The sequence below is a fragment of the Ruditapes philippinarum genome, unplaced genomic scaffold (assembly GCF_026571515.1).
Source record: "Ruditapes philippinarum isolate M1 unplaced genomic scaffold, ASM2657151v2 ctg4645_1_1_1_1, whole genome shotgun sequence".
Lineage (NCBI taxonomy): Eukaryota > Metazoa > Mollusca > Bivalvia > Venerida > Veneridae > Ruditapes > Ruditapes philippinarum.
In genome coordinates this window covers 16,310-25,519 of record NW_026865140.1, presented here as the reverse complement: position 1 = coordinate 25,519, position 9,210 = coordinate 16,310, and the positions used below count along the sequence as shown (strand labels likewise).

Genomic DNA, 9,210 nt, shown 5'->3' with positions numbered 1-9,210 from the left:
TTGATTTTAACACATTGTTCATTAGTTACAAACTATGATGTATTATTAGTCATAGGGTAATATTACCATGAATCAGAATAAGTGTATTGATTGATTTACTAATGATATTAATCCCTATAATGTATTTAATTTACTTTATACACATCTGTTTAAGCATGATTGCTATGAAAGCTCAAAGCTAATTTGAATCACTCTTGTGACTAATCATAACTGGTTGAAATGTACAGAAATATCGCCACCTCAGTTAACTTCTCACTTAACTGGTTAACTTCTATTCAGTTATATAATGTGTAAATCCATAACTGCTCTAAGGTAACGATATTGTCTGCCCTGTCATTTTCACGGGAGGGCTTTTGTCTGCCTTGTCATTTTTGGACAGGAGGGCTTTTGTCTGGGAGGGCTGTCATCCGGGAGGGTTTTTATCCATTCCCACAGAGTATATTGTACTGTTGCCTGTATCAGTGTGGTATTTTGATATTGAAATGTTTTATACAAATCTGTTCCAAATTAAGGACAGAAAAGTTAATTGATATACACATGTAGAAGGGTAATTGTTAAATTTTTAAGGATGATAAATTGAAGCTTTATACCTTGAAGTGTCATAGTTTAGTAAGTTTACACTCATTTTCTTTTACTTTCATTTTCTTATTGTTTTTTGTTTTTGTTTTTTCTTTGTTTGTTTTTTTCATCTCTGATTGGTTTGTCTAACATGAGTCAGATTATCTATTGCTTTGAGTCAATCAAGTCGGATTCATTCACTGTTTAACAGTGTTATTTAATTTCCTTTTTAATTGTTCATATATGGCACTTTTGTTCACTTGTTAATTCTGTATCTGTGACATTAGAACAAGCTGAGTCTCATGGTTGATTCTTGAAACAGATTTTAAACTTTGTGTGCATGGTCGAATAATACTGCACAGTTCTAGATTAAATGCCCAGTAAAAATATAATCAAGTAGTTCATAGGTATGTTTGATTAATTACAAACTATCTGAACCATGAATCATGCAAAACACAACAATGTAGTGAAAGTTAATATAATGTCTTATTATCTATTTGCATTTTTTTTATGTGCATAGAAAAACAATTTTAATATGTTTTGAACTACATTCAGTGGAGAAAAAATGCACATGACATTGTTTTGGTTTATTGATGTCATAATGTCATGTCATAGATTTATTCACATCATATATGACATTTGGTTAATTGATGTCATAATTGATGCCATACAGTATATTTTGTTTATTGATGTCATATATAACATTTGGTTTATTGATATCATATATGACATTTGGTTTATTGATGTCATATATAACATTTGGTTTATTGATATCATATATTACATTTTGTTTATTGATGTCATACAGTATATGACATTTGGTTAATTGACGTCATATGTGACATTTGGTTAATTGATGTCATATATGATATTTGGTTACTTGATGTCATAATTGATGTTATACAGTATATGGCATTTAGTTAATTGACGTCATATGTGACATTTGGTTAATTGATGTCATATATGACATTTGGTTAATTGATGCCATAATTGATGTTATACAGTATATGGCATTTAGTTAATTGATGTCATACATGATATTTGATTAATTGATGTCATAATTGATGTCATACAGTATATGACATTTTGTTCATTAATGTCATATATCACTGTGTAGAAAGGGAATTCACTGCATCATTTACTGTGAGCCTATACAAATCAGTGAGTTTATGTTATTGTGATGGCTAGCACCTTTAACTTCCAATCTCTGTAACTTCCTATCACTGTATCATGTATTGTAAGCATATACAGATCAATTTAACCTTTTTATGTGATCACAGGAGGTATAATTGTTTCTACACAGTGTATATGCCTTCTTGGTATATTGATATAATATAGGTCAATTTGTTTATTGACATATGTGTCAATTTGTTCATTGATATCTTATGTCAATTTGTTCATTGATATCTTATGTCAGTTTGGTTATTGACATTCTTTTGTCACTTTGGTTAATGACATCATTGTCAGTTGTTTATTGGCATTGTTTATTGATATCACAATAAGTCAATTTGTTGATTGACATGATCAACATCATATATGTCATTTTGTTTCTTGATGTCATACAAGTATTTGAAGTTAAATAATGTGTCAAGTTTTCATTTTCAAAAACGTCACATATGGTTTATATTATGGGCTTAAGAGCTTAGTTATTGTTTAAGGTGCCTGAAAAGGTGTATGGACCCTCATTAAGCCTAGAATACACACAAATGTTATTGTTAAATAATGATATTAAGGCGGCCATGTTAGAATGTTGTACAGTCAGTAGCATATTATCATAGCTTGTTATGTTTATAACTATGTTAATCTATAACAAGTGACACTATTTTTGTATTGTTACAGTAGCAATTTGTTCTTTTATTAGCTCCAGAAGTATAAACGGACACTAACTCATAATGTCTATAGTCTTAATATTTAATAAAAATTTGTTTTAATATTTTTTATTTGTTGAACTAATTTTTGTATGCTTCAATTTGTTGTAATTATTTCTTTCTGTGCTAATATCAAGTTGAATTGTCAACTTAATTCTTTCTTTAACATTGTTAAGTTGACTTGATTTCTTAGTTTTCTGGTTCTATTTTAGAGCATTTAATGAAATAGTAGTAATTACTATTAAACTAAGATTTTGAAGAAGAGTAACTTTTTCATGTCATTACAAAGGTCTTAGTTTTATTACTTATTGTTAGTGACTAACATGGATTTTTAAGTATATTGTATATGCAATGTATGAGTTCATCAACTAAATTTGCATTCTGCATTTACCCTAAAAGGCATTAATATAGAGAACTATTCATTTACTTTTTTCTGGAAGTAAAACTTTAGGTCACATAGTGCTAAATTTTTAAATGACCAGATTGCCATAACCTAGCAGCAAACAAAATTTAACACAACGAACAAGGGACACAACTTTAGCTTGATATATTATTGTCACAATTCAAGTTGTCTCCCTTGTATTAAGCATTTGTAACTAATTCCTTTGCAAGCAGAGTGATCATACATAACTTTGAAAACAACTGGTTATATAGATAATAGTATAGATGTCACAATTGTCCAATGAAATCTCGACAAACATGCAGAATTATATTGAGCCATATAACTTGAACATAATGGGTCATATAACTTGCACATAATTGACTATATAACTTGCATGTAATGGGTTATATAACTTGCATGTAATGAGTTATATAATTTGCACATAATGGGTCATATTACCAGCACATAATGACCACTATACACTGACACAATATATGTCATATAACTTGCACATAATGGTTACATAATGGGTCCATATAACTTGCACATAATCATAACCAACTCTATTTTGTAATGAAATCATCAAAAGCCGTTGTTTTTAATTGTGCATTTTTTCCACAATGGATAAATCATAAAGTTTTTAGTGTTTGTAAAAAAATAATCATTGTTTTGTTGAAATTTTCACAAATTGTGTAAGAAAGTCGGCCAATTTCTAATTTCGTGGTCATTTAAAGTGTATTTTCTTGCCTTATTTATATCACTTAATTGAAAGCTGTGTAGAAACATTATTGGTGTTAATATACAATGTATTAGCTTTAAATGACTTAACAGAGAATTTATTGATTTAATCAGATTCATTATATCTGCATTGAGAATAGATTAATACTACAAAATGTAGACCCTTTTTGTTTCGCAGTGTAACCTTTTTCTGTTGATTCACTTCTGCAAATTGCCAAATTTATTTTTTAAGTATCATACCACTGTATTCATTTGTTACTGCAGTGAATACGAAAATAATTCTAAAAGCTATGGTAATGTACATGTATGTTGGTTTTTTAGCTAATCTGTTTCGAAGAAAAAGTTAAGCTATTATGATATTTTCATTTTGCAAAATATTTAATGTAGCTCATTATTCAAATAATTTCAAAGTTTTCGACATGAAACTTGGAATTGTTCCTTAGGTGCAATTTTTACACAAGTTGCACAAATGTGAAAGCAAATTTAATGAAATAATGCCGCTTTTTTAACAGATGAATGTTAGCACTGCATATGGTGTTCTTGTTTTTGTCTTCTTGTGACATAATTATATAATAATAGGTCTATGTAAATAAGTAAAGTTTTCAAAATAATGGTAGCCTGGAGTTTTGTTAATATATGAATAACATGTGCTATCTGTCAGTGTGTATAGGGTACAGGGTGTTCACTAGCCATGAAATCCTGAGGGTCATTTTGACCAGTAATGGTCACTTTTACCATCTACAAGGCCAAATCCCTATGATTTCAACAAAATTTGAGCCTCCAGTTAAAAATCCTGAGGTCTTATCAGGTCTTTTGGAAATTTGAAAGGTCAAAAAGTCATTTTAAAGTTCAAACGGACACCCTGGGAGACATTTTTGTTTTGCAAATTTAAAGGCTAATTCAAGTGTTGTCAAATTGTTTTGTTTTTTTTAAATTCTTTTGAAGAATGAAGTCTTCCATTGGTTTGTATTGGGTGCAACTATTTTTATCATAATATGACTGCTGGCAATAGAAAACAGATCTTTACATCATTTTGAAAATGACATCACCAGATGTTTGTGATGTCATTAAAGGTTAAAAATATGATTGGGGGGTGGGGGTAGCATAGAGAAGAAAATACCCTCTAGATTTAGAAAATATGAATATATAGTCAGAATAGGAAGATTGCCATTGTTTTTTATTTATTTTTATTTTTTAACATGCTAGAGAATTGAATTTCTTAAAAAAGTAAATTTTGTCAGTTTAAAAAAAATCAATGTTGACATTGATTCTTCAAAACTTCTTACTGCCAGTCCTTGTAAAAAATTTAGTAGACTAGACTATTTGATTAGACAATGTGATTTATGTATGATTAGAATATTGGACAGTATGATTTTCATGAAATTATGTAGTATAAAATTATCAAATTGAAAAATATTTTGTAAAAAAAATATGCAATTGAAAAATATGATTTTCATATATAGTCTTTTGATTGGACAAAATGATTTGCATATAACTACATGTATCTGATTTGAAAAAATGATTTACATATTATAAGTATTAGCTTGGACAACATGATTTGCATATTATAGGTATTAGATTTGAAAATACTATAATCATTGGATTGGATAATGTGATTTGCATATTATAGGTATTTGATTGGACCATATAAATTGCATATTTTTGTTATTGTACATGTTGTATTGGTCACTTTGATTTGCATGTTATAGTTATTGTATTGGTCAACTTGATTTGCATACTATAGCTATTGGATTGGTCAACATGATTTGCATACTATAGTTATTGGATTGGACAACATGATTTGTATAAATATAGGATTGGACAACATGATTTGCATATTTATTGGATTGGATAATATGATTTGCATATTTATTGGATTGGACAACATGATTTGCATATTTATTGGATTGGATAATATGATTTGCATATTATAGATATTGGATTTATAATAATTATGTACATTGACATAAGTAGGTATATACATTATAATAATAACTTCTAATGAGCATTTAGTTTTATAACCTTTTGAAGATAACATGTTTATTTCGTTTGTTATGATATGTTAATGGGTCAATTTGTTAAACAGAGATTTTATGTAACAATGCATGATTTTTTAACATACTTAACTGTAACATAATTATTCAAGCATAACAAATATTAGCTCGCTGTAAATATGCTTAGCAAAAATAGGATGTCAGTCACATTATACCTGAGAACAATCTGTAAATGTGTTCAGCTTTTTTCAGGCATTGACCTTTTGAATTTTAAGCAGCGATGACTTGGTTTAAATACCTGTACATAACCAGGCCGGCCTGACCTTCTGTACTGTCTGACCAGGCTAGGCACTGGAGGCTACAGAGTTTTTGTTATTTTGATAAATCCTTGAAATTTACAATTAACTGTTTCGAATTCAGAAGGGCGATTCCGGTACACCGAAAAAAAAAAACAACAGGGTAAGGGTTGGATGCATAATATTTTCTTGTTTTAAAGGAACTCCACTAAGGTCCAATAGCCTAAAAACAAAAAGTTATAATTTTTTAAATAAATCAGTTGAGGCCTTTAAAAAATAGAGGATATTGAATGAGTGTAAGTTCAATACTGAATTTATTGCACGAGTTGAATAAAATTATATTATGCGAGCCTCTGGCGAGCATAATATTATTTTATTCAACGAGTGCAATAAATTCAGTAATGAACTTACACGAATTTAATATTCTATTTATCACATACCCAAAATAAAGATTAAAGACCGTTTAAAGTGAAATAGAGTCATTGTTTTTTGACGCGCCTATAGTATAACGCTAACATTTAGCACGTCTTTACACTATGTTTGTATAACGCTAATGACGTCACGTCAAAATATATGCACGGCCGTGCAATACCATATTTACGGAGTCACAAAATCGGCACGGGTATGTGATAAAGAAAGATATGCTAATTATGATTGTGAAATATTCTCAGAAACAATTAAAAATCACATTTTTGTGTTATAATCTTAAAATGCACAACAATTTCAATTTTGGGTCATTTTTCACAATAAGAATTATTATTCTGGAAAAAAATCTCAGTGGAGTCCCTTTAAAATATTATGTAACTTAATGTGAAAGGTTGGAGTCCCATCCTGTGAAAAAAGTCTCAGTGGAGTCCCTTTAAAATATTATGTAACTTAATGTGAAAGGTTGGACTTCCATTGCCTTGTGAGTCTTATGATTCTGACTTTGAAGTTTTTGGCCGTCCCTACTTTGAATTCAGATTGCAACAGGGACAATGGAGTTTTCCTTATGAGAAAGCACAGACAGGCATTTGTGGTCTTCCTAAAATTAGCTGTAATGCTGTCCTTTTAGAGAGACAGTGTGGGTTTGGCTTGATAGTTGTAGATCATAATGTGAAGAATTTTTCTCTCTTTTTTCTTTAAAGAAAAGTTCAACATAAATTATTTTGAAAGACATATCTTGACTAAGAATGATTCATAAGCACAACTCGTAAAATATATAGTTATTTACAAAAATACAGAACAGTACTTACACTTGGCCAAAGTAATTTTTTTTCTGGAGAATAAATACAACATTGATGATTAAATACCAAAGCTATATATAGATCTTTCAACTATATATAGATTGTTCAGCTATATATAGATTGTTCAGCTATATATAGATTGTTAAGCTAAATATAGATTGTTCAGCTAAATAAAGATTGTTCAGCTATAAATAGATTGTTAACCTATATTTAGATTGTTCAGCTATATATAGATTGTTCAGCTATATATAGATTGTTAAACTAAATATAGATTTTTCAGGTATATATAGATTGTTCAGCTATATAAAGGCTGTTCAGAATCATCCTGGCTACAAGTCAATAGTAATAAGAACCTTTTTATTGTATAAGAAAATGGTCGCTGAATGCTTAAATATTATTTTACATCTGCCAATATAAATTTGTTCATAGTTGTTAAAAGCTTTTATATAGCAGGACATTGTAGTATTTGCTTTAATTATTGTAGATGTCAATGGAGTACACACGGGTCTTTGTTAATGTATAGATATTAATGCCTTTCTTTCCCAGATGCAGTGAAACTTCGAAAATGCATATTTTTCTTGCACACATGGAAGTAAATTGTTTTCACATTGTATAAGGTATTGTCTTTTTTTCTTGAGAAAATCCAGATATTTGTAAACTTTAAGAATTTGTTTAGTAAATTCTTTGAAATGTGCCAACAACTGATATTTGCATCTAATAAATTGATGAATTTTGTAGCTTTAAAGCAGCACAGCTGAAGATTTCTTGAGAAAATCCAGATATTTTGTGATCGCTTTTCGTCCGTCCGTCCGGCGTCCGTAAACTTTTACTATAAATTACATCTCCTCATAAACCACTAAGCCAATTTCATCCAAACTTCACAGGAATGTTCCTTTGGTGGTCACCTTTGAAAATTGTTCAAAGAATTTAATTCCATGCAGAACTCTGGTTGCCATGGCAACCAAAAGAAAAAACTTTAAATATCTTCTTCTAAAAAACCCAAAGTGGGAGCTTAGATTTTTGGCATGAAACATCTTCTAGTGAGTGACTACCAAGTTTGTTCAAATAAAAGCCCTGGGGTCAAAATTGGCCCCGCCCCAGGGGGTCATTGATTTTCCCTATATGCATATAGTAAAAACTTAAAAATTCTTCTTTTTTAGAACCTAAAGAGCTAGAGCTAAGATATTTAGCATGAAACATCTTCTAATGAGTGTCTACCAAGTGTGTTCAAATAAAAGCCCTGGGGTCAAAATTGGCCCCGCCCCAGGGGGTCATTGATTTTCCCTAAATGCATATAGTAAAAACTTAAAAATCTTCTTTTAAAGAACCCAAAGAGCTAGAGCTAAGATATTTAGCATGAAATATCTTCTAATGGATGTCTACCAAGTTTGTTCAAATAAGAGGTCTGGGGTCAAAATTGGCCCCGCCCCGGGGGTTATTGATTTTCCTTTTATGTGTATAGCAAAAACTTAAAAAATCTTTTTTGAAAAAACCCAAATAGCTAGAGTTTAGATATTAAGCATGAAACATTTTCTAGTAAGTGTCTACAAAGATTGTTCAAATAAAAGCCCTGGGGTCAAAACTGGCCCTGCCCCAGGTGAGTCATTGTTTTTAACTATGTGTGTAAAGAAAAAACTTGAAAAAATCTTCTTTTAAAAAACCCAACGAGCTAGACCTTAGATGTTTAGCATGAAACATCTTCTATGGGTGTCTACCAAGTTTATTCAAATAAAAGCCTGGGGGTTTAAACCTGCCCCGCCCCGAGGGCCTACATGTATATACAGGTGAGCGACTTCAGGGCCATCATGGCCCTCTTGTTTATCTTTTAATGTTTATATACATGTATATATGGGAGTAAACCTCTTTTTAGAATTATTATTTGATTACTTCTTCCTTACAAAAACTGCAACTCTTTTTATTATTTCATTTAAGAATAAAAACTTAACCATCATTTTACCAGCCTCTAAAATTGTTCCTTTTGTTTTTGATTTTTGATCCTGCACTAACGTTTAAGGTGTTTTTCACTGTATCAGTTTTAATATAATTCAGATATAAATTTTAAAAAAGCAAGCTATCATTTCTACTCAAATAAGCCTCTTTTCACTGTGTTAATATACCTTTACTTTTGTCAATAAAATGACAATCCTT

The 9,210-nt window shown here is 30.1% G+C and overlaps 1 long non-coding RNA gene across 1 annotated transcript; it reads left to right on the top strand.

Annotated features, from left to right (window-relative positions):
- Positions 1-2,504: 2,504 nt before the first annotated feature.
- On the top strand, positions 2,505-9,210 carry LOC132727973 (uncharacterized). Its single transcript, XR_009625421.1, has 2 exons — positions 2,505-6,653; positions 6,725-9,210. It is a non-coding gene; the product is annotated as an uncharacterized LOC132727973 (long non-coding RNA).